The sequence below is a fragment of the Procambarus clarkii genome, chromosome 29, assembly GCF_040958095.1.
Source record: "Procambarus clarkii isolate CNS0578487 chromosome 29, FALCON_Pclarkii_2.0, whole genome shotgun sequence".
Lineage (NCBI taxonomy): Eukaryota > Metazoa > Arthropoda > Malacostraca > Decapoda > Cambaridae > Procambarus > Procambarus clarkii.
In genome coordinates this window covers 6,273,808-6,299,262 of record NC_091178.1, presented here as the reverse complement: position 1 = coordinate 6,299,262, position 25,455 = coordinate 6,273,808, and the positions used below count along the sequence as shown (strand labels likewise).

At 45.9% G+C, this 25,455-nt stretch overlaps 2 protein-coding genes across 25 annotated transcripts in view; one reads left to right on the top strand and one right to left on the bottom strand.

The window, feature by feature from the left end:
• The window catches only part of LOC138349576 (electroneutral sodium bicarbonate exchanger 1-like), a 287,070-nt gene extending 267,321 nt beyond the window's left edge, over positions 1-19,749 (bottom strand). For 10 of the 19 annotated variants that reach the window (XM_069333339.1, XM_069333344.1, XM_069333332.1 and 7 more), the window contains exon 1: positions 19,412-19,748. The gene's annotated coding sequence lies outside the window, so the exon portion shown is untranslated. Of the gene's footprint in view, positions 1-18,711; positions 18,839-19,411 lie in introns of those variants that run through there. The other 9 variants (XM_069333340.1, XM_069333342.1, XM_069333345.1 and 6 more) reach the window with 5 other exon arrangements.
• A 2,299-nt stretch (positions 19,750-22,048) lies between these two features.
• Positions 22,049-25,455, top strand: part of Gpo1 (glycerophosphate oxidase 1) — a 60,515-nt gene continuing 57,108 nt past the window's right edge. For 5 of the 6 annotated variants that reach the window (XM_069333313.1, XM_069333310.1, XM_069333311.1 and 2 more), the window contains exon 1: positions 22,049-22,206. The gene's annotated coding sequence lies outside the window, so the exon portion shown is untranslated. The remainder of the gene's footprint in view (positions 22,207-25,455) is intronic. The other variant, XM_045753242.2, reaches the window with a different exon arrangement.

Sequence of the window (25,455 nt, the reverse complement as noted above, 5' to 3'; positions counted from 1 at the left end):
GGACGTGTGGTGTGGGGGGGGTGTATCCTGGGGGAGGTCACTGGTGTGGGTGTCCACACACTGTAGGACGTGTGGTGTGGGGGGGGGGTGTATCCTGGGGGAGGTCACTGGTGTGGGTGTCCACACACTGTAGGACGTGTGGTGTGGGGGGGGTGTATCCTGGGGGAGGTCACTGGTTCACCCACTTCTGGCAGCTCCATATAACCCTTAACAATAACAATACACAGCCTGTCTGTCCCAGACAAAATAAAGTATTATTATATATTATATTCAGTTCCCCCTACCGAGGGCTACACGCTATTCAAATTAAATCTAAATAAAATAATAGGTTGAATGTGAGGGCGGCCACGTGGATGGGCGGGAGACGGCTGCGTCCTGTGGCAGGTCGGCTCACGCCACAGAAACCCGACTTGTCTGTCTGTGTCCAGGTGTCGAAACCCAGTTCCGTACGCCTATTCAAGTGAAGAACTGTACGACCTACCAGCGGGACAGGAACACTGTCAGATATATTCATATAACACTAAAAGCCTATGTAATAGGGATATAGAAGAGGCAGCCATTCACCGTAGCTGTGCCACCACGATAAAGTACTTGCTTTACACAGTAAACTTTACACAGAGTTCTCACAGTTAACTCTGGGACATAAAAGAGTGGGACAAGACTTCTTCCTGAGGCTTACCATATGCTTGCATATTGTAAGTCTCAGGAACAAGAAGTTCATAATGTCTTGGTAGAGATTAGGAACTGCATACCTTCTTTACTGGTCGTGAAGAAGCATCTTTAATGCTAGCCTAATTGGTACTCGGTATTGTGAAAATTGTGCATAAATGTGAGGCCTGTGCACTGATAGGTAAATAGGTCAACACCACCACTTGACCAACAAGTGTAAGTTAAAGTGTTGAGTGCTTACAGTGGCCCCTATGCCAGTGTGTTGGTCCCTTTGGCCACCCATTGTTATGAGAATGTTGCGTGTTCCCCTTTGATGAAGACAAATTAGGCCGTGTCAGTGTGGAGAGGGCGCGCAGAAACTGACTCGGGTCTCTCTATATTGTAGCTGAACGCCTCTTTTCTTACTGATGTATCTGGTACGACGTTCCTGAATACATGCAAGACATACATCAAGCTCTTCTTTCTCTTGAGCAATATTGCAACGATATCAGTGGACCCCGACACCTGAGGCATGATCTTATTAGTGATTGAACGTGTACCTGTACCTTCCATACATGGGGTTGAGGTGTACACAATCTGTTACATTATTAGATTTGTGGCCTGAATGAACATTTTAGTCATTCTTCTCCTTGTGCAGTGTTGTCTCCGTTGTCTAAGTTGGTCCTGTTTGGTCACAAGCACAGAGTGAACGCTTCCGCTGCCAAATTGTTTCATTCCTTGTGTCGGAGTGTGAGAACACATTCTTGTTCTGTATGCGTATAACATGTGAGGAGAACAGACTTACGTGGTACTAGACCAACCTACACGGGATCGAGTCCCGTCCACCGGGCTCGCCGTCTGTATCACAGCTGTCAATCAATGCGAAAACACGTGACTGGAATGTAAATCAATGTACATTAGTACGAAAATAGAGATGGAAGAAGGTGAGAGAGTTGACCTACTTTCAGGAACTAGCTGAACGGGACACATTAATTTTCTGTTAAATAGTTCAACGTGATTGGGGCTAGGCCTAGAGGTGGTGTATGTGGTGGCCCTGGATGGTGTAGGTGGTGGCCCTGGATGGTGTATGTGGTGGCCCTGGATGGTGAAGGTGGTGGCCCTGGATGGTGAAGGTGGTGGCCCTGGATGGTGAAGGTGGTGGCCCTGGATGGTGTAGGTGGTGGCCCTGTAGGATGGTGTAGGTGGTGGCCCTGGATGGTGAAGGTGGTGGCCCTGTAGGATGGTGTAGGTGGTGGCCCTGGATGGTGTAGGTGGTGGCCCTGGATGGTGAAGGTGGTGGCCCTGGATGGTGTAGGTGGTGGCCCTGGATGGTGTAGGTGGTGGCCCTGGATGGTGTATGTGGTGGCCCTGGATGGTGAAGGTGGTGGCCCTGGATGGTGAAGGTGGTGGCCCTGGCTGGTGTATGTGGTGGCCCTGGATGGTGAAGGTGGTGGCCCTGGATGGTGTAGGTGGTGGCCCTGTAGGATGGTGTAGGTGGTGGCCCTGGATGGTGTAGGTGGTGGCCCTGTAGGATGGTGTAGGTGGTGGCCCTGGATGGTGTATGTGGTGGCCCTGGATGGTGAAGGTGGTGGCCCTGGATGGTGTATGTGGTGGCCCTGGATGGTGAAGGTGGTGGCCCTGGATGGTGAAGGTGGTGGCCCTGGATGGTGAAGGTGGTGGCCCTGGATGGTGTATGTGGTGGCCCTGGATGGTGAAGGTGGTGGCCCTGGATGGTGTAGGTGGTGGCCCTGTAGGATAGTGTAGGTGGTGGCCCTGGATGGTGTAGGTGGTGGCCCTGTAGGATAGTGTAGGTGGTGGCCCTGGATGGTGTAGGTGGTGGCCCTGGATGGTGTATGTGGTGGCCCTGGATGGTGAAGGTGGTGGCCCTGGATGGTGTAGGTGGTGGCCCTGTAGGATAGTGTAGGTGGTGGCCCTGGATGGTGTAGGTGGTGGCCCTGGATGGTGAAGGTGGTGGCCCTGGATGGTGAAGGTGGTGGCCCTGGATGGTGTAGGTGGTGGCCCTGTAGGATAGTGTAGGTGGTGGCCCTGGATGGTGTAGGTGGTGGCCCTGGATGGTGAAGGTGGTGGCCCTGGATGGTGAAGGTGGTGGCCCTGTAGGATGGTGAAGGTGGTGGCCCTGGATGGTGTAGGTGGTGGCTCTGGATGGTGAAGGTGGTGGCCCTGTAGGATGGTGAAGGTGGTGGCCCTGGATGGTGAAGGTGGTGGCCCTAGATGGTGAAGGTGGTGGCCCTGGATGGTGAAGGTGGGGGCCCTGGATGGTGAAGGTGGTGGCCCTGGATGGTGAAGGTGGTGGCCCTGTAGGATGGTGAAGGTGGTGGCCCTGGATGGTGTAGGTGGTGGCTCTGGATGGTGAAGGTGGTGGCCCTGTAGGATGGTGAAGGTGGTGGCCCTGTAGGATGGTGAAGGTGGTGGCCCTGGGATGGTGAAGGTGGTGGCCCTGGATGGTGAAGGTGGTGGCCCTGGATGGTGAAGGTGGTGGCCCTGGATGGTGAAGGTGGTGGCCCTGTAGGATGGTGAAGGTGGTGGCCCTGGATGGTGAAGGTGGTGGCCCTGGATGGTGAAGGTGGTGGCCCTGTAGATGGTGAAGGTGGTGGCCCTGGATGGTGAAGGTGGTGGCCCTAGATGGTGAAGGTGGTGGCCCTGGATGGTGAAGGTGGTGGCCCTGGGATGGTGAAGGTGGTGGCCCTGGATGGTGAAGGTGGTGGCCCTGGATGGTGAAGGTGGTGGCCCTGTAGGATGGTGAAGGTGGTGGCCCTGGATGGTGAAGGTGGTGGCCCTGTAGGATGGTGAAGGTGGTGGCCCTGTAGGATGGTGAAGGTGGTGGCCCTGAAGGATGGTGAAGGTGGTGGCCCTAGGATGGTGAAGGTGGTGGCCCTGTAGGATGGTGAAGGTGGTGGCCCTGTAGGATGGTGAAGGTGGTGGCCCTGGATGGTGAAGGTGGTGGCCCTGGATGGTGAAGGTGGTGGCCCTGTAGGATGGTGAAGGTGGTGGCCCTGTAGGATGGTGAAGGTGGTGGCCCTGTAGGATGGTAAGTAAAAAAATAGTTTTCCGGTTTGTCTAACTCAATAGTTCAAATTTCAACTTTCAAATGTCATTGTAGGTCGGTGTATATACTATAGCCCTCATCGTCACTATAAACACTCCCAAAACAGGAGTGATGAGAGTCACAGGCTGGTTGGGGTCGACCCCTCCCCATGCCCCTCTTTAAGAGGGATCCCTCCAATTGATAATTCCGGAGACATGTATGAAGTATGACATGTGGGTTTGTGGGAGCACAGTGTTAAAACATTGTTGACGGCTGTCATCAACGTTGATTCAATGGCTGCAACACTGATGCTTGCTCGGGCATCTCTTGCTAGCTGGGAGAGAGAAGATGGGAAGGAGGGAGGGGAGGAGAACGGAAGGGAGTGAGAGGGAGGCAGGGAGAGAGAGAGAGAATGGGAGAAAGGACAGGCAGAGAGAACAGGAGAGAGTGATAGAGGTAGAGTAAATGGGGGGAGAGAGAGAGAGAGAGTCAGAGAGAACAGGAGAGAAAGAGAGAGACCCGGGCACCGCCTGGTAGCCCATCTAATATATATATATATATATATATATATATATATATATATATATATATATATATATATATATATATATATATATATATATATATATATGACTGGTTGTTACCAGGTTTGGTACATATGAGAGTTTCCGAAGAGGAAAGAAGGAAAGAAGGAAGGAAGGATGACAGGAATGGAGAAAGAAGTTGAAGGGGAGAGAGAGATGGATAGAAGAAGGGTTGGGGTCGACTTAAGAGGTTGGGCCAACTGGCAATGGTTGGCTTCTAAAACGTGTATTCGTGTTATTTCCAGTGAACAATAAAGTTGAGAATGAATGAGGAGAAGTGCAGGAGCCAGAGCCAGTGTCCAAGACTATTGGCACCGTCTCTGTACTCGCCTACATGTACTCACCTACACGTGCTGGCAAGGACCAGCTCGTCTCACACCCATCCCCCCCCCCTACCTTCTCAACGTCTTAGAGTAATACAATGACTCGCGTTCCTCGTTCTTATCATTTCTGCTTTGAGCATTCTGCAAAGAGGTCGCTACAGCCACTTGTTCGTCTAACCTATTCTGCTTATTGACGGCATTAACACTGAGGTAGTTATTTCAGCCATCTATGATATACATGTGTCTCCAGTTTCCATCTATGCTCCTTCGTCGAGTTCCCTTAGAATCGTATATATCGTTATCATGTCCCCCTATCTCTTCAATGTGGTAAGGTCCAGTGTTCTTCGTAGCTCAGGCCTGGAGAAAGGAAGAGTCGTCGCTGCACATGCGTGCACACTTTGTAGCGTTAACGTCCTTTGTCAGGTGAGGATTACATGTCATCACAATATATTTAACGGCATGTTTGGTGTGCATGGTTCTCTTGTCTAAGTTTCTGAAGGTTATACTAACGTTGGTCTCTTTGGATTATGCTGCTGACATTATTCTGTTAATGTGTGCTTCTGGTACTATATGTGAGGGTATGTCTACACTCGCAGGTCTTCCCTCAGACAGAAGTGTCTCCCCTTCATCTTGTACTGCTGTACAAGTCTTATCATTCTTTCACTATCACCATAAGTTTGCATTTGTCTGGGTTAAATTCTAGCAGTAAACAAGATTTGTTCATTTGATTCGTTCCAACCCGATCTCGCACAAGACAGTACATATATGACTTATTGCTTGTAGTCACTATTTGGCTGATTAATAAGATGCTTATCTTAACATACTAAGAAGGTTAGGTTAGGTCGGTGTTTTCTATTAAGCTTTTCAAGGTATACTAAAATATTCACAATAAATTAGTATGTCACATATGCACTTATTAATAAGCCAATATTGACTATAAGGAAGTGCGAGAACGGGTTGATTTGTTCATATGATGCATCAAACTATTGTGATTTATGTGTGTAATTCTAGCAGCAATTTTCAGACGACTTCCAAGTGTGTTCAGAAGCTGTTTGCTGGGTATCACACTCTCTCTGTCCTGACTTCACGTTAATTATGCATCGTCTGCAACACTGATATGAAGAAGGTTGACATATATTAGAAACAGTATGGGTGCCAGCACCGACCCTGTGGTACACCACACCATGCCTCTATCCACTTTGATATCTCCGCTCTCACTATAACCCTTTGCTTCCCTCCTAAGATGTACTCTCTGATCCGTATTAAGACTTCCCAATGCACCAGCCTGCACCAATACCCTGAGAGGTCGAAGCGTAGACAACGTCAGTATTACGGCGTTGTATTTGTTATCTATAAGTCGCACGTGATGTGGTGAGTTGTGAGGCAGGACTCACACGTGCTGTTTGGGAGTGAAGTTAGTTGGGGTAGAGGTGAAGTTAGGGAGGTAGGGAGTAATGTTACAGGGGAGGGAGTGAAGTTAGGAGGAAGGGAGGGAAGTTAGAGGGGAAGAGAGTGAAGTTTGGAAAGAGGTAGTGAAGTTACGGGGAAGGGATTGCTTATTGGCAGCGTCAGCATGAGGAGGGGGAGGAGGGGGGCGGGGCGGGGGGAAGCGTCCTGGGGAAGCGACGAATTGACCTTGTTGGGGGGTTACAGCTGTACCCCCTTACATGACACGGCCTCTCCCCCTCCCTCCCTGCTGCCCTGCCCTCTCTCTCTCTCCCTGCTGTCCTGCCCTCTCTCTCTGCTGCCCTGCCCTCTCTCTCTCCCTGCTGTCCTGCCCTCTCTCTCTCTCTCTCTCTACTGCTTCTCTCTCTCTCTCTACTCTCTCTCTCTCTCTCTGCTGCCCTGCCCTCTCTCTCTCTCCCTGCTGCCCTGCCCTCTCTCTCTCTCCCTGCTGTCCTGCCCTCTCTCTCTGCTGCCCTGCCCTCTCTCTCTCCCTGCTGTCCTGCCCTCTCTCTCTCTCTCTCTGCTGCCCTGCCCTCTCTCTCTCTCTGCTGCCCTGCCCTCTCTCTCTCTCTGCTGCCCTGCCCTCTCTCTCTCCCCCTGCTGTCCTGCCCTCTCTCTCTCTCTCTCTCTACTGTTCTTCCCTCTCTCTCTCTCTCTCTGCTGCCCTTCCCTCTCTCTCTCTGCTGCCCTTCCCTCTCTCTCCCTGCTGCCCTTCCCTCCCTCCCTCCAGCTCCCCCAACAGGAGGAGCAGGGTGCCGTCATGAGGGAGAAGGGGGATGAGGGGGGGGGGCGGTGAATAAGATAAAGATGCGGGAGTCATCATTACTCGGGATCTTCAGCAACACACCAGCGCCTAACTGTAAGAAATAAATCATGTAGGATACGGGGAAGACTGTGTAGAAGCGCGGCTCCAAGGCGTCTGATGATATTCTTGGGCGTTATCTTGCCCTTCTTTGTCCCCCATTTACACTGTGTAGTTGTTTAGGTCTGCCTTCTACACTGTGGACCTACACCCACTCCAACGTGGGCACAGTTTGTCCCAGGACTTACAAACTCTCGTTTGTAATTACCAAAAAATTACAATCTCATCACGAAGAGTTCGAAAAGACTTAATTTCCATGGTGTTACAAGACGAGGAGCAAGCATAGGGTGACACCACTGAAGTACATCAATGGATAAGGCGTAACAAAGGGCATATAAATTAGGTGATTAAATATAAACATAACAACACACAATAGAACACAAAAGAATGGAAATAATTGGGAAAGGATTAGATTAAGGAAAGCAGAAGATGAGTCACAATGACCTGGCTGAAGATATGATGACCAAACCACACTAGAAGGTGAAGGGACGACGACGTTTCGGTCCGTCCTGGACCATTCTCAAGTCGATTTCTAACTTCGACTTGAGAATGGTCCAGGGCGGACCGATACGTCGTCGTCCCTTCACCTTCTAGTGTGTGGTCTGGTCAACTTACTTTAGCCACGTTATTGTGACTCATCGCCTGCAAGCTGTTGATGATTTAGGGAACAATTACCGGGTAACACCACAGACTTGGGATCATTGGAGTGTTTCAACAATAGTTAGACGTTTATGAATAAGTTTGAATAGCGATGAATAGGAGCTGCCTCGTATGGGCCAACACGCCTCCTGCTGTTTCTTGTATTCATATTTCCTTAAAGGTTGCATGTAAGGGAAGAGGAGAGTCCCGACCTGTTACCTGCGTCTCCAGGTGGCTGAGTTACATGATGTGTGACCTTATCCTCATGTTATCAGGTGTTACACCTTCCTGATAACACTACACCCACCTGCACCCCACACACTCAACCCTCCCCCTCCCCCCCCCCCACCCCCACACACACACACACCTTGGGGCCTCGCGGCTGAGTGGACAGCGCTCTGGTATCGAAGTCCTAAGGGCCTGGGTTCGATCTCTGGTAGAGGCAGAAACAAATGGACATGTTTCTTTCACCCTGATGCCCTGTTCACCTGGCAGTAAATGGGTACCTGGGAGTTAGACAGTAGCTACGGACTGATTCCTGGGTATGTATGTGTGTACTTACCTAGTTTTACTCACTTAGTTGTGCTTGCAGGGGTTGAGCTCTGGCTCTTTGGTCCCGCTTCTCAACTGGTGTACAGGTTTCTGAGCCTACTGGGCTCAGGAACGTAAGTGTAAGTGTATCATATCTACACTTGAAACTGTGTATGGAGTCAGCCTCCACCACATTACTTCCTAATGCATTCCATTTGTCAACCACTCTGACACTAAAAACGTTCTTTCTAATATCTCTGTGGCTCATTTGGGCACTCAGTTTCCACCTGTGTCCCCTAGTGCGTGTGCCCCTTGTGTTAAATAGACTGTGTTTATCTACTCTATCAATTCCTTTGAGAATCTTGTATGTGGTGATCATGTCCCCCCTAACTCTTCTGTCTTCCAGCGACGTGAGGTTTAATTCCCGTAGTCTCTCCTAGTAGCTCATACCTCTCAGCTCGGGTACTAGTCTGGTGGCAAACCTTTGAACCTTTACAAGTTTAGTCTTATCCTTGACTAGATATGGACTCCATGCTGGGGTTGCATACTCCAGGATTGGTCTGACATAAGTGGTATACAAAGTTCTGAGTGATTCCTTACACAAGTTTCTAAATGCCGTTCTTATGTTGGCCAGCCTGGCATATGCCGCTGATGTTATCCTCTTGATATGGGCTGCAGGAGACAGGTTTGGCGTGATATCAACCCCCAAGTCTTTTTCTTTCTCTGATTCTTGAAGAATTTCATCTCCCAAATGATGCCTTGTATCTGCCCTCCTGCTCCTTACACCTATCTTCATTACATTACATTTGATTGGGTTAAACTCTAACAACCATTTGTTCGACCATTCCTACAGTTTGTCTAGGTCTTCTTGAAGCCTCAAGCAGTCCTCCTGTCTTATTCCTTCTCATTAATTCTCGCACATTAATCCTTAATGTGTGTGTGTGTGTGTGTGTGTGTGTGTGTGTGTGTGTGTGTGTGTGTGTGTGTGTGTGTGTGTACTCACCTATATACTCACCTATATGTGCTTGCAGGATCGAGCATTGACTCTTGGATCCCGCCTTTCTAGCTATCGGTTGTTTACAGCAATGACTCCTGTCCCATTTCCCTATCATACCTAGTTTTAAAAGTATGAATAGTATTTGCTTCCACAACCTGTTCCCCAAGTGCATTCCATTTTTCTACTACTCTCACGCTAAAAGAAAACTTCCTAACTGTGTGTGTGTGTGTGTGTGTGTGTGTGTGTGTGTGTGTGTGTGTGTGTGTGTGTGTGTGTGTGTGTGTTACATCAATAACTATTCAGTAACAATATAGTGTGATAAGAGCGTGCAGGAGTGTGAGTGGTGGCGTGACAGACAGACTTCAGCAGGAGCCATACCCAGCACACACACACACTACCATTCCTGGTGATCAATAGTTATGTAGGAGACAACCTTGGCGAGTGTGTCTGCATGTTTGCCTGCACAGGCATGCAAACATGTGTGTGTATATATATATATATATATATATATATATATATATATATATATATATATATATATATATATATATAAATGTTTGTTTGTTCAAAATCGCTAATCTCCGAAAGTTTTTCACCGATTGCTTTGAAATTTTGATACAACGTTGCAATCGAATAGGAGCATGTTTTTATATACCTACTATATACATACCTCACCTGTGACAGGAAAACATGTTTAAAAAAAACAGTGCCATCTGTTGCATAAAATAGCAACACATGCTATACTAAATATGTTACGATTCCATTTCAGTGTTTCCGATTGCATTGATGAATTGAATTTTCATAGATTTCGATTTATTTTCATTTTGATTTAATTATTTGAGTGACATTGCATTGGAATTGAGCCGTGTTGTTTACCATACCGTTCATTTCGTGAATATAGTTTATTTTTTTATTTTTTCATTAATTTAATTTCGTTTTTGTAACTGTTTTTCTTATATTTCAGTGATGGGAACATCAGATCATTTGATGTTCCCAATTTTCTGATGGGAACATCCAGTCATTTGGGAATGCATTGGACGAGGGAGTGGGGGATGGTGGGGAGGACAAGGGGACGGTGGAGAGGACTAGGAGACACTGGAAGGTTGCTGAACAACCCGGCCACGCGTTGCTGAGCCACAGCAACGCGTGGCCGGGTACAACTACCCTGGAAACACAAACCGAAACTGTCTCTATTTTCCGCTTGTTACAACTTGTAATAAAGTTGTTACATCTTGGCTTAACGTGTTTATGAGTTATTAGAACGTTGTTACAACTTGCTATATTGGTTGTTATAACTGGTTAGGAAGTGTTAACACTTGTTCGAACGTTGTACCAACGTCGTAGTTTCGGTGTGTGTTTGGCGGGTAGTTTATTAATAAAAAAAAGTGTGCCGCGCCCGGGAGACCTGCCCCTTTCCCCCCTGTCCTTCACCACTACGATGGGTCGTCACCACACCGCAACTGAGGCCCACACACACACATTATTCATATCACCACACACCACGCACGCACACGCCCAGACACACACAGATAAAGGCGCGCACATACACGCACACACCCAGACACACACACAGATAAAGGCGCGCACATACACGCGCGCACACAGTTAAAATACCAAAAGGATCGTTACCAGGGCCGAGCCTGATCCTAATCCGTCACCTGGATAGTGGACCTTAACCCCAGACCAAATATAAGGTTATGAGGATAGGGATAGTGAGAGAAATACGGTAGAGGGAGGCAGCTTCTCAACTCAGAAATACAAACAAGATTTGAGAGTAATCAAAACTGCAGGAGGTTACACCAGAGTCAACACAACACTGTTGCTCCTGTGAGTGGTAGTTTACTGTGTACCAGCATGTTGCTCCTGTGAGTGGTAGTTTACTGTGTACCAACATGTTGCTCCTGTGAGTGGTAGTTTACTGTGTACCAGCATGTTGCTCCTGTGAGTGGTAGTTTACTGTGTACCAACATGTTGCTCCTGTGAGCGGTAGTTTACTGTGTACCAGCATGTTGCTACTGTGAGTGGTAGTTTACTGTGTACCAACATGTTGCTACTGTGAGTGGTAGTTTACTGTGTACCAGCATGTTGCTACTGTGAGCGGTAGTTTACTGTGTACCAACATGTTGCTCCTGTGAGTGGTAGTTTACTGTGTACCAGCATGTTGCACCTGTGAGTGGTAGTTTACTGTGTACCAACATGTTGCTCCTGTGAGTGGTAGTGTACTGTGTACCAGCATGTTGCACCTGTGAGTGGTAGTGTACTGTGTACCAACATGTTGCTCCTGTGAGTGGTAGTGTACTGTGTACCAGCATGTTGCACCTGTGAGTGGTAGTTTACTGTGTACCAACATGTTGCACCTGTGAGTGGTAGTTTACTGTGTACCAGCATGTTGCTCCTGTGAGTGGTAGTTTACTGTGTACCAACATGTTGCTCCTGTGAGTGGTAGTTTACTGTGTACCAGCATGTTGCTCCTGTGAGTGGTAGTTTACTGTGTACCAGCATGTTGCTACTGTGAGTGGTAGTTTACTGTGTACCAGCATGTTGCTACTGTGAGTGGTAGTTTACTGTGTACCAACATGTTGCTCCTGTGAGTGGTAGTTTACTGTGTACCAACATGTTGCACCTGTGAGTGGTAGTTTACTGTGTACCAGCATGTTGCTCCTGTGAGTGGTAGTTTACTGTGTACCTGCATGTTGCTCCTGTGAGTGGTAGTTTACTGTGTACCAGCATGTTGCTCCTGTGAGTGGTAGTTTACTGTGTACCAGCATGTTGCTCCTGTGAGTGGTAGTTTACTGTGTACCAGCATGTTGCTCCTGTGAGTGGTAGTGTACTGTGTACCAGCATGTTGCTCCTGTGAGTGGTAGTTTACTGTGTACCAGCATGTTGCTCCTGTGAGTGGTAGTGTACTGTGTACCAGCATGTTGCTCCTGTGAGTGGTAGTTTACTGTGTACCAGCATGTTGCTCCTGTGAGTGGTAGTGTACTGTGTACCAGCATGTTGCTCCTGTGAGTGGTAGTGTACTGTGTACCAGCATGTTGCTCCTGTGAGTGGTAGTTTACTGTGTACCAGCATGTTGCTCCTGTGAGTGGTAGTGTACTGTGTACCAGCATGTTGCTCCTGTGAGTGGTAGTGTACTGTGTACCAGCATGTTGCTCCTGTGAGTGGTAGTGTACTGTGTACCAGCATGTTGCTCCTGTGAGTGGTAGTGTACTGTGTACCAGCATGTTGCTCCTGTGAGTGGTAGTTTACTGTGTACCAGCATGTTGCTCCTGTGAGTGGTAGTTTACTGTGTACCAGCATGTTGCTCCTGTGAGTGGTAGTGTACTGTGTACCAGCATGTTGCTCCTGTGAGTGGTAGTGTACAATAATTACCGAGGTAGAGAAGGTGTTAACCAGACGTCAGCGTATATTTGATAATTGTACTTTACCATTGGTCTGCACACCTTTACTTACATTATAATAGCAGCTAGTAAGAGACCATTGCTTGTCCCCCAGATGCCAGCTATAATATTATACTAATCATTACAGGCTAAGTCATTTTAGAATACTTTACATAATTTGATGATGTTGAAGGGCACTTCACTCAGCATCAAGCTGTAGATGATGATTGAGAGTGATGAGTGTGTTGGTGAGGTGTGTAGGCGTGAGGGTGTCACAAGGTACCATATGTCAGGGTTATCTTGAGATGATTTCGTTTTTTTTTTTTTTAGTGTCCCCGCGGCCCGGTCCTCGACCAGGCCTCCACCCCCAGGAAGCAGCCCGTGACAGCTGACTAACACCCAGGTACCTATTTTACTGCTAGCTAACAGGGGCAGAGGGTGAAAGAAACTCTGTCCATTGTTTCTCGTCGGCGCCTGGTATCGAACCCGGGACCACAGGATCACAAGTCCAGCGTGCTGTCCGCTCGGCCGACCGGCTCCGTGGTAACATGTCCTCCAGAAGCTGATCAAAATTACATTTCACCTTTGTAAATGTACATTAATGACACTATGTAAAAGACACATCGAACACTTTATGTAGGGCATACGTAAATCTGTGTATCTATGTATTTACGTATGTAGGTTAGCTTAGTATTTTAAAAGCACCGAATCACCTTCAGTGGTTGAGTGTTCAATAAACCCTTGAACTATATGTTTAACACATCTCTAACCTTGTCCATGGAGGACAGAAGAAAATGTATATATGCTGGTTAGCATTGTAAATGTGTGGCCACGTCTGTGGTAGACAATAATAATAATAAACAAAAATACTTCATCTTTACCAAACGCCTCAAATCCAAACATTTTATTAAGTGTCAGTTATCGGAATAGCGCCAGAATTCCCAGTTCTGGTGCGCATGTCTTCCCATGGTTCAACTTATACAATGTTATTTTCAATACGAATCTTTAGTCTCATCAAAAGATTGATCTTAAATATTTTATCTTGAATGCAAAGTATACCAAGTCCTTTCCTTATAATAAGACCTTGGGCAGCTGTTGGACAGCCAAGGATAATTCTGACGGCTTCATTGTTGTTAAAGATTCGCTACCTGGAACAAAGTTCCAAGTAGCACGGGCTATGGAGAGCCCGTAGGACGGCTTCATTTTGTAGTTATGTCCAGTGTATGAGCACTTATGCTGTGATAGAGTACTAAGGCTGGTGTATGGTGTCTGTTAGAGACCTTGTGTATGGAGAGTATAGCATTTCAGTACAAGTAATCTTTGTACCGTATTGACCACTGAACCCGACAACAATTCCGAGAGCCTTGAGGCTGTCTTTACAGTGTTAGCGTAGTTTGTGAATCTCAGTTACAAGAGTGGACTTAACAACGTGTTTTAAAGATGAGACTTAATCAATAAGTAGGTCAATCGCCAGTCTTAAGCGTCTGTGGTCCACTTTAGCCATTACAAGGCTAACATTTTCAAGCTTTATGTGTGAAATTGATGATGGTTGGCCCCTCCCGGGGGGGGGGGGGAGGTGAAGTGCAAACAGGATCTGTACAGCCAAACATTACACCAGGATCTGTACAGTCAAACATTACATAAGGATCTGTACAGTCAAACATTACACAAGGATCTGTACAGCCAAACATTACACCAGGATCTGTACAGCCAAACATTACACCAGGATCTGTACAGCCAAACATTAAAGGATCTGTACAGCCAAACATTACACAAGGATCTGTACAGCCAAACATTACACAAGGATCTGTACAGCCAAACATTACACCAGGATCTGTACAGCCAAACATTACACAAGGATCTGTACAGCCAAATATTACACCAGGATCTGTACAGCCAAACATTACACCAGGATCTGTACAGCCAAACATTACACCAGGATCTGTACAGCCAAACATTACACCAGGATCTGTACAGCCAAACATTACACCAGGATCTGTACAGCCAAACATTACACCAGGATCTGTACAGCCAAACATTACACCAGGATCTGTACAGCCAAACATTACACAAGGATCTGTACAGCCAAACATTACACAAGGATCTGTACAGTCAATAGTAATGTTTTTGGGACTCTCCAGATGGTAGTGACTTTAATACAGTGAACGAGGTGGAGATTAAGACTCCTCTGTGAGGAGTGCATAGTTTTATACTTTATGTTTACAGTCGTAGCTCAGAAGAGTACAAAGGACTGTCAGTTGGTATATTTACCACACTTCCTGGTGCATTTACCGCTGTTACAAAGTGGTGACATCACCAGTAATTCCATATTGCGTTATTGCTCTACGGATCCTGAGTCATTTCACTCTAACAAGTAACATCTGGATCGCATAATTACTTCCCATTCGACTACAAGTCAAATTCCCAGGTAGTGCACTTGTCCAAAATGTTCAGTGTAACCCCTATGTCCCTGTTCCCCAGTTCCCTTGAGGAATGGTGCTCGGTACTCGCATCCCCTTACAATGCAGGAGAGACATCTGAAATATAGGTACACAAAGGTACACAAAGTACCTAATATACTGGGACCGTCTCAAAGCACTAAAAATGTGTCCTCTGGACATAAGACAAGGCATTACATGGAAGATACCGGAAGTTCAGGTCCCAAATGTGCAGTAAAATATATGACAGAAAATGGGGAATAAAGACATCACGTTAGTGTGTTTTCACTGTGTGTATATACCACTCTTATGAACACCAGAGGTCCGCGGCTTATCAATCCCCTTTCCATCAAATATAATAAATACTGCCAGCACAAAGCTAGACATTTTCAAGAGAGAATGAACAGGTTCCAGTCGGAAGTACTGGATTAGCCAAGATGTAATTGATATGTTGGCGTGAGGGTCGACTGTCAAACCATCTAAATGGCTTGGACAGTTTGATTGATCAAACACCACCATCAGCTATTCTCACCTGAGTCGCCTGGACCCTGCCCGAACTGTTGCTGAACTCTGGCAGCTGGTCACATATATACGACTAACAATAGGGCCACACACATGGACGCTGAGACACACATATGGCCACACAGGGACGCTGAGAGACACATGTGTCTCACAGGGACGCTGAGAGACACATGGCCACACACATGAACGCTGAGAGACACATGGCCACGCACTGGAGTCGGTTCTGGTGCATGAACTTGGTTCAGCAGACTGTTGCTGGGAGCGGCCCGCAGGCCCACATATTCAGGTCAACCGTGTTGGTCCGTCACTCCCTGAAGGACCTACCTTACTCAGCAGGTGTCTACTGAACACGTCCACTCGGGTACGGCAATGTTTCTTACATGTGTTGTGAGCATATACTTATCCACCTCTAATGTTCGTATTATCTATAGCCTCTATTTCTTCCATCAGTTTGCATCATTTGTTTCTCTGTCCAGGTATTAGTGTCTGAGCATTAAATAATTATTTTCCTTCTGAGGTGTTTTCTGCATTATTTTACCGTTTGTCTTCTTTTTTATTCTCAGGAAAGTGGCATATTTGAGTGAGAGGTTTTACACTTGGGCCGTCACTGGTTGTAATCGTTGTGTGGTAGTTTGTGTACTTAACACCGTGTTCCAGGTGATGCTTGCTTGCTTCTTCACTGTCCCTGCCAGCCCTCTTTATTGACATGGGATTTACTGAACAGCCAAACATGCTTGCTATTTCCTTTGGATGTGTTACCTGAGTTAATATTAATTTGGACTTGAACGAGTCTGTGGTTCGAGTCTGTAGTGTATGAGAAATATCACTCATTATACCTTCATTTGTCTGTGAAAATAAAATAGAGATTATTTTATTCCTAGTTGGTTCAACATCTGTTTTCACACCCCCGTCACTATATGAGGTTGTATAGTTATTCTCCCCCACCACCACCATCATCAATACCTGCCCCCCCCCCTTGTACAGTTAACACTTCATCTCCCCCACCACCACCATCATCAATACCTGCCCCCCCCCTCCCTTGTACAGTTAACACTTCATCTCCCCCACCACCACCACCATCAATACCTGCCCCCTCCCTTGTACAGTTAACACTTCATCTCCCCCACCACCACCATCATCAATACCTGCCCCCCCCTTGTACAGTTAACACTTCATCTCCCCACCACCACCACCATCAATACCTGCCCCTCCCTTGTACAGTTAACACTTCATCTCCCCCACCACCACCACCATCAATACCTGCCCCCCCCCCTTGTACAGTTAACACTTCATCTCCCCCACCACCACCATCATCAATACCTGCCCCCCCCCCTTGTACAGTTAACACTTCATCTCCCCCACCACCACCATCATCAATACCTGCCCCCCCCCCCACTTGTACAGTTAACACTTCATCTCCCCCACCACCACCACCATCCCGGTCAATACCTGCTAACCCCCCCCCCCTTCCTCTCTTTAGTATACACAGTTTCAAGGGCAAAAGCAGCGAGCTCTTTCTTTTGTTTTATTTGCTAGTGTTGTTAATGCTTTTTCTGTCTAATCTTTATTTTGTAAATGTATGCAGATCTAGAAAAGGAGGAATACCACCTTTTCACAAAATAAAAATGATATGGAAATGTTGCCAGGTGCAAACAAAGAAACAGAGTCATGCAACAGATATACAGTATATATATAAGAGACAAAGAGATCAGAAAATCTCGCTAAGAATCACAATGACATTAAATTGCGTAGAAAGCAATATATACCTTCCGCTGGCATCACCGGCCCCGAGGCAGGCCATATATGTTCCTCCCCTCAGCGCCTCACCTCAACCAAAACTCCGTAGTGTGAACGCTGATATTTCGGGTGCGACACTTCACTCGCGTATTGCCCTTGATTGACTGCATATTTGATCTAGCAATCAATCTCCCACTGCATTTATCAACTCAGTCTCCTCTCAAGGTAACGTTTTACATACACAATGAGCAGAATTTCAATAAAATTTCCTCCGAAACTGTTTCAAATGAAGCTGAGTGTGTTTATACGATGAGCGACAGGGATTTATAATGGGTCAATTATAAATTATAAGAAAGTCAAGTGTGCAATCAATTGAGGGATACGACAATGGGCTGAGGTTAATTTTACTTGAGTCTGGGTCGATGCAACGTTCGATGAGAGAGAACGGAGCAGCAGCAGCACCCGGGGTGGACCCAGTAACGTTTCTCCTGGGTAAACGTAGGCAAGAAACGTCTCTACCTTGTGGTGGACCCAAAAATGTTTCTCCTGCGTAGGAAACGTTTGTATTGCACATCTACCCTGAAGCACACTAGCGTAAGGTGACGTGCCAAAAATACTTGTATAGTAATTGTAGTGTAGAAGTAACTACCTCTTACAATATAAAAATCAACATTCCTTTTAATAGACAATGGATTAGCAGGTATATTCACATTCTTCAAAATGAACCTCATATAGCGTTTTACTGATAAAAAAGTTTTACAGCTCCACTTTACAAATCAAAAATAAATTCAGGTATACTTTAAATGAAGATCTCAATCATATGAAATGTAAAGTTAGAGGTTGTCACACAGTGGAACACTGCCAAACCTTGTGTAAGACAAAAACCTCTGTAACAAATGGCGCATCACTTTTGTTAATGAGATCAACTGAAGTCTTTACGTTATATATATAATTCTGATCAAATAGTAAATCAAGTAACGTAACCATGATGCTTTACTACCATTTCCAGCACGAGGCCATTATCCACACTACCATCGCTCACACCTATATATACATACACTAGTGGAAATGTATTTTCTAAACGTTTAAATGTCTTGCCTACGAACAACTTTTATCGAAATCCACCATTGTATATGTTTACTCAACTAATTGTGCTTGCTGGGGTTGAGCTTCGGCTCTTTGGTCCCGCCTCTGAACCGTTAATCAACTTGTGTACTGTGAGTATCCTTGAAAGATGTAAGGGAGATGTGAAGGAGGGTGAGTATGAGACACTACAGGCATCACTTGTTGCACACTTCAACACCTTGGGCAAGACGTGTTGCATAATAATAATAATAATAATAATAATAATAATAATAATAATAATAATAATAATAATATTAATAATAATATTAATATTATTATTATTATTATTATTATTATTATTATTATTATTATTATTATTATTATTATCAAACCCAAATGCTTGCATAAGAGAGAAGAAGAGTCAAGAGACGCACATCTCAGCCCCAATATTTGTGACAAGTATAGTACCACCAGTTCCTGGTCTTGCCTGTACCTTTGTCAGCCTCCTGGCAACTGTTCCAGAGGCGTTGAGAACCAGTGGTGGAGTTTGCTTGTGAGGGTGGTGCGAGGGGAGGAGATGGCACTTAATGCCGCGAGTGCCAGCTAGGGCCACCGCCAGTGCCGACCACTACGCAGGTAAGAAGGGCTCACCAAGGCAGACACTTCAGGCATCATGCCGCTCGCCCTCTCTTCTCCAAGGTCATGAGAGACACGTCAATATTCCTCGGAGGCTCTCCTGTGGCAGTGATACGACGCCCTCTGGCACCCACTCTTGCTTACTCACGACCTGTTGTGCCCTGCAACACCTTAGTAATTACTGGCTGTTGCAAGCAGTAGCAGGAGCAGCACCATGTTACGTCAGGGTGGTGGGCGTCAAGTATCTTTCCCCTCACCTTGCCTGCCCGTCCCCTCGTTTTCCCCTGCTGCTCCCTCCTCGCCTCCCCCCGCCCTCCCCACCTCACACCGGCAGCCATGTTGGATGTGGATTACCTCAACCAATCACCATCGTTCGATATCGTAACAGAGAAACAAAAATATAGAGGCACATAATGAAGGATGTTGTCGTTGTATGGTGGTGCAAGGCCGTGTGAGGCTGCCATAGTGTAGGCTATACACACTAGTCAACTGTTGTTGCTGTGAACAGCTGGGCAGAGGAGAGCGTAGCTACACTGACGCTGTCAGACAACACTTACCTCACTACACTCAGGTGGGACGTCGGGCAACCCGTTGAAATAGGTGGAGAGGCAGCAGGTAGAGGCCAGCACTTGTGAGAGGAGCACAAGGAAATTCTTGTGTCAGGGATCAAGAGGGAAACCTCTTATGACAGGTTTTATGGCGAGCCAGTGCCTGCCGGGCACAAGATGGTCTGTAGAGGGACCGCTACGCACTGTGCCACCCTCTGAGACTAACTCAGTAAGATGGAAAGGTGACGTGGAGCATCAGAGGTCAGGTTAGGTCACAAACTTTGCCACATGGTCGCACGGCACCTCACCAGCTGATCCTGCCACTGGTCACTCCAGTCTACTGCCGGGGTGCCTCCACCTGTGCCACTCTCATACCGCCACACTCCCCTCACAACACTCACGCCACCAACATTCCTCCTTCAATCACCATAATAAACATAAAAACGGATGTAGCCATTGTAAAAATATTTATTATCCATTAAAATATCACCCTAGTGATATAAATTGTATTTGTTATTGGTGTTTGTACGTGTGGCAGGGAAGGAGCAAGGAGTCGGGGCCGGCACCGGTCCGACTCCCACACACTTTCTTCTGCATGTTCTTTACACTCTAACACACACTTACACAACTCACTAATGCCATACTATTACCTTAATACACCTTATACTCTAATTTCTATACAATGTAATACTCAGCGGTCAACAACATTGAATAAGACAGGCTGTAATATTGTTAGTAATAAAGCTGTGTGCAACTGTTGCCTGGCGGCGCGCGCCCGGAGGCTCCCACCTTCACCCGACCCACACTTCAAACTCCCAGATTAACCTTCATCCTTGCTGCACGTATTGACAGCTGAAGACAGAGATCAGCAAAAGCGGCTACAATTTAATCTAATGCCATAATAGGTTAGCAAATATAATTAGTCTTTAAATAATAACAAGTATTGATAGCGGAGAGCGGTTGAACTTGTGTCAAACACCAGATGCTGGACAAAGAAAACGGTAGACAACCGATCAATACTAACAATATGTCACAGAAAACACTGGAAATGTCGCACACTAAAGCTAAACACACTATATCATGTACAAAACTAATTGTATAAGTAACCGGAATCCTAGGCAACTGAACACCATAGAAATGTTCATTAACAAACTAATGCCATTTTCAGGATACACATACATTTTCCTATTCTGCTACTTGATTTCTCTACAGGTCATTTATCTTTCTCCACCCCATGAAAGTGGGAGCAGGATAGGCTTATACATAATAATGTCTATCTACCTCTGACTGGGGTGGCGGTATCGATATAAAAAAAGAAAGAGATTTGCATTCAAATCTAAAACTGAGGTGTTCGACACCCGTGGGTAACAAGTGTCACCTGTACAGGGACACCCGGGGTGGTAGGTGGAACACTAGCAAGAGTCACCTGTACTGGGACACCCGGGGTGGTAGGTGGAACACTAGCAAGTGTCACCTGTACTGGGACACCCGGGGTGGTAGGTGGAACACTAGCAAGTGTCACCTGTACTGGGACACCCGGGGTGGTAGGTGGAACACTAGCAAGAGTCCCGCGGCCATGGATGGCATATAGGGCGATATATCATTGATGACAAGGTAGACAAGGACAGCCTCTATACAGCGAGAGAAAGTAGAACTAGAGGAAGCCACCTCCATCCACAACTTTAAAAAGTCAGATTCAACAAAGAATTTGAACGTCAGAATAGTTAAACTATAATGCAACAGGTACATCAAGGCTAGTAAGCGTGCCATAAAGAGCTAGTTCTTAAAAGATTGAGCTTCGGTTTCACACGCCTGGGGTCTACGGTTCGAGTCTCCTAGAGCCCAAGTGAATGGACAGCTAGTCCCTACTTCCCCGTAGACATTTCTAGGTACGTACTTACACCTCACATCAGTTTACTGCCGTCCAACAAACACCAGTTACTCACGTAGTTGTGCTTTAGGGGGTTGAGCTCTGGCTCTTTGGTCCCGCCTCTCAACTGTCAATTAACTGGTGTACAGGTTCCTGAGCCTACTGGGCTCTATCATATCTACATTTAAAACTGTGTATGGAGTCAGCCTTCACCACACCACTGCCTAATGCATTCCCACCTGTTAATTACTCTGACACTATAAAAGTTCTTTCTAACGTCCCTGTGGTTCATTTGGGTACTCAGTTTCCGCCTGTGTCTCCTTGCTCGCGTACCACCCGTGTTAAACAGTTAATCTTTATCTACCCCTGTCAATTCCTGTGAGAATTTTGTAGGCAGTGATCATGTCTCCCCTAACTCTTCTGTCTTCCAGTGTCGTAAGGCTCAGTTCCAGTAATCTTTCCTCATAGAACATTCCTCTCGGCTCGAGGACTTGCCAGAAGAAGGTGTTAGAAGAAGCGAGAAACAAACTCCTGCACATCAGTTTAAGGCTTTCTTAGAAGGAGTGAGAGACAAACACCTGCATAAAGGTTAAAGCGTTGTTAGAAATAGCGGTAGAGAGCGACGAACACTTGCCAGACCTCTGAGCAACAGTGTCGTCTGCGCACAAGCAGACGACACTTCCCTGCAAAGCTATAAACGACAGAAAGCCCCCCGCAGCAAGAGACAAGTGCGCATCATAACACACTTTACAACCATTTAAAGCGAATCAAAATTTCATTTAAAATAGAATCATTGGTTTATTGGAAGGTTCTGGAGAACGTTGGAGCCGCTTATGTTTTCTTTGGAGGTGGCAGTGTTTTGTAGTGAGAAGAGTAACTCAGTAGGAAGGGTCAAGTGGGTCAATGTTAACAGGCGCCTTCCCTCCATCATAAGGTGAGTACCGAGCACACTTACAACCTCAGTCTTCCCACACCTCAGTCACCAACAACGTTACTCACCTCCATGAAGTATTCTTTGCACCGGTTCTACAAATACTCGCAGATCAATTAAATATGCGAAATGATAACAGTCAACACTATTTTAATCACATATAATTTGGACTTGTTTATTCGAGTGAAAAATACAGATGTATTCGTTAGGGTAAAATATATATTTAGACCGGAAATGGGGAGGGAAATCGATACGGGCGCCACATTCATAAGCAAGAGGTTTAAGTTAGTTGGGGGGTAGAAATAGCCTAAGCTACTCTATCCCTTTGAGATGTATTTCTTTCTTATCTCAATAAACATACTTGAACTTGAACTTTAACTTGAGTTAGTTTACTCAGTATATTGTGGAGCCCATGAGAGGATGGTGGAGCCTAGCACTATGGTATACTCACACGGTGGCTTTACAAGTGCTTATACTCTGCCTATAGTAGGCTAGCCTCACATACCTAACTCAAGTTTTGGGTAACTTGTCATTGTTAAATAATATTTCTTGAACATTGTGTAAATAGAGTGCTCTAAATTTTTATTCCTTTTCACGTTAAATTTAGGGTTTTACTTATCTAAATTATATAATGTTATAATTCTAAAAAAAATTATGTTTATAGCTCATTGCAGTATTTTTATATATGATATAAGGTAAGCACAAGGCTTATTTTTGGGAAAACATGAGTGGAAAGATGTGATAGTGTACGAAGCTGCACCCGACGTTCAACACTGTGTGTTGTGTCCACACACTTGTCAACAAATTTTGAACAAGTTTAAAAGTGAATGTGTTCACAAATTTAGTAATCACTTTTAATTACTTAAATTATAATTGATTTGTCTAGTATAGTAACTGAAATTAAATGATTACCATTGTAAAAATATAGAATAATGATGCAAATTATTATGTTTTTGCGATTTATAATGGGGGAGGATTTGGAAAATTGTGAGCGAGGCACGCCATCTGGGACCTTATGAACACTAGTGTAGTGCGTCTCCCACAGTTATGCCAGCCACTTAGCCTTCCCTTACCCCCCCACACCCACCTCTACACCTTCCCCCACCTCCTCCACCCCCACACCCCACCCACCCCACACCCCACCAACCCCACACACCTAAGCACCCAAAACTACGAACCTGCAACTATCAGAACTGTACCAACAGCACTGTGGGCCTCTGGACAAAACAATGCAGTAGGTGGTGGGCCTCCTACTGCATTGTAGGTGGCCCTCCCACCCTAGGGTGGGTGGGGTGGTGGCCCACCCCACCCACCCAAGGCAGATGGTGGGCCCAGCCCGTCCACTAAAGTGCAGGATTACTGTCAGATAGTTTTGCAGAAACTACTTACATTATAAATATAATTTGAATCCCAGGTCTTTCGAGAGGTGGATTAATTATATCCTTTTGCCAAGAGATCTCTAATGAACAATATGGTAGCATGGTGGGGGGGGGGAGTGTCGTGGGGCCCCTGTGCAAGTGCCCAATGTGTCCATGCGTTAAGCCAACTATACCACCATACCATACCATATCAAGCCCCACAATATATATTTCTAAAATGGAATGCAGACCATAACTCCCCCCCCCCTCCCTCAGCAAAAAAACTAAACATTCAAACATGTACACAAACACCAGAGTGTGAATGTTACACATTTATTTATAGACACTCAAATATGTTGAAGTACAAGTGAAGAACCTTACAAACATTCGCAGTTCCCTTCAGAAGAAAGCAAGCTTAGATATGAGACATAATCACCGTGTCAGCAAGGCAGACAGTCCGCCTCCTATCATAACTCATACTATATTACCAATTTATAAATTTATTCCTTCACCTGCCTCTCTCCATCTTCTTTACACCCTCCAAAAAATACCCCCTGACCCCCATGTTAAGGGTGAGGGGCGCTGCCCCTACCGTGTTGACGGTGAGGACCACGACCCCCGGCCTGACAGTCAGCTCATTTATTGTGTGATATACAAGAAAGAACATTGGGTTGAGAGAGTACATACACTGGGACGTGAGTGTAACAGTCTGCCAAAGCCACTGACACGCACAGCGTTCCGGACACCTCCTTAAGTTAAAGAATGAAGGTAGCAGAATTTTAGTTGAAGATAATTACTACATTACAGATTGATAGAATAGGTTATATTGATGAAGTTGAATGTATTAGATACTAAATTGTGTGAGTGGAGTAGCACAAGGTGGGACAATAAGATGAAATACTTTTTTCTTTTTCTTTTGAATAAATTAAAATTAAAAGTTTGAGGTTTTTTTAATTCATTACCGAGTGAGTTTCATAAACTGGGGCCTTGTATTTGTACATATTTAGTGTAACTGGGGATACCAAAGATATATTTATTTCTTGTGTGGTGCTCATGGGTTCTATTACATTTATCAGTGAAGAGTTTCAGATTAGGATTAGCATTTATGAATAAAGTTTTGTTCAAGTAAATATCACATTTAGTTTACACCCATACCCGTTTGGTGAGAGGTGGTGGAAAAAGGATACCACCTCTGGTGCAATTGTAGGGACCCATAGCTTCGAAGAAGAAAATAAAGAGTATTCAGAGAAGACCTTGTAGATCCTCACTGAACACTTTAATATTTTTTTCTCCTACCACCCCAATTTTTTTCTTAATTTTATTTGATAACATTGTTACAGTTTACAGAAAACACACACACATACAAGACTCACTGTTCGAAGACTTCATCCAGCTCCTCGGAGGTTGGTGCGTGGCCAAGATACAGCACGCATTTCCCCTCTGGATCGCGACACTGAGGCGTTGGAACAGGAAAATGGCCGCTCTTGAGTCTTTAGTTTTCCTAATGAGTTCTCCATCCACCTCCTTTAGGAACTTAAGTGCACATGTACCCCAGGCGCCCAGAGTCTTAGAGCCTATCGGCACGAACCTGTAACAACGTTCTAGGTCCCTGTACTTGTTAGTTTTCTGGGTCTCCCTGAAGGTGGCTGCCCCGCCTCCCTCAGCTGTACTGAGGTAGACAGGTATCAGCCAATGTAGATGCACACGTGTAGTCCCACACGACCTGTTTACCTTCCCTCCATGGCTGCAGGGTGACTCCATCTGGGCGTTTGTGGCTGTTGTCAGGTCTGCACAACTAAGGTTCCCTTTGTGCTGGACACCCAGCTGTAGCCAAACTTCTCTTGATGATATCATTGATTACTTCATGTCTGGCAATCTTTCCCTGTGTCTTACG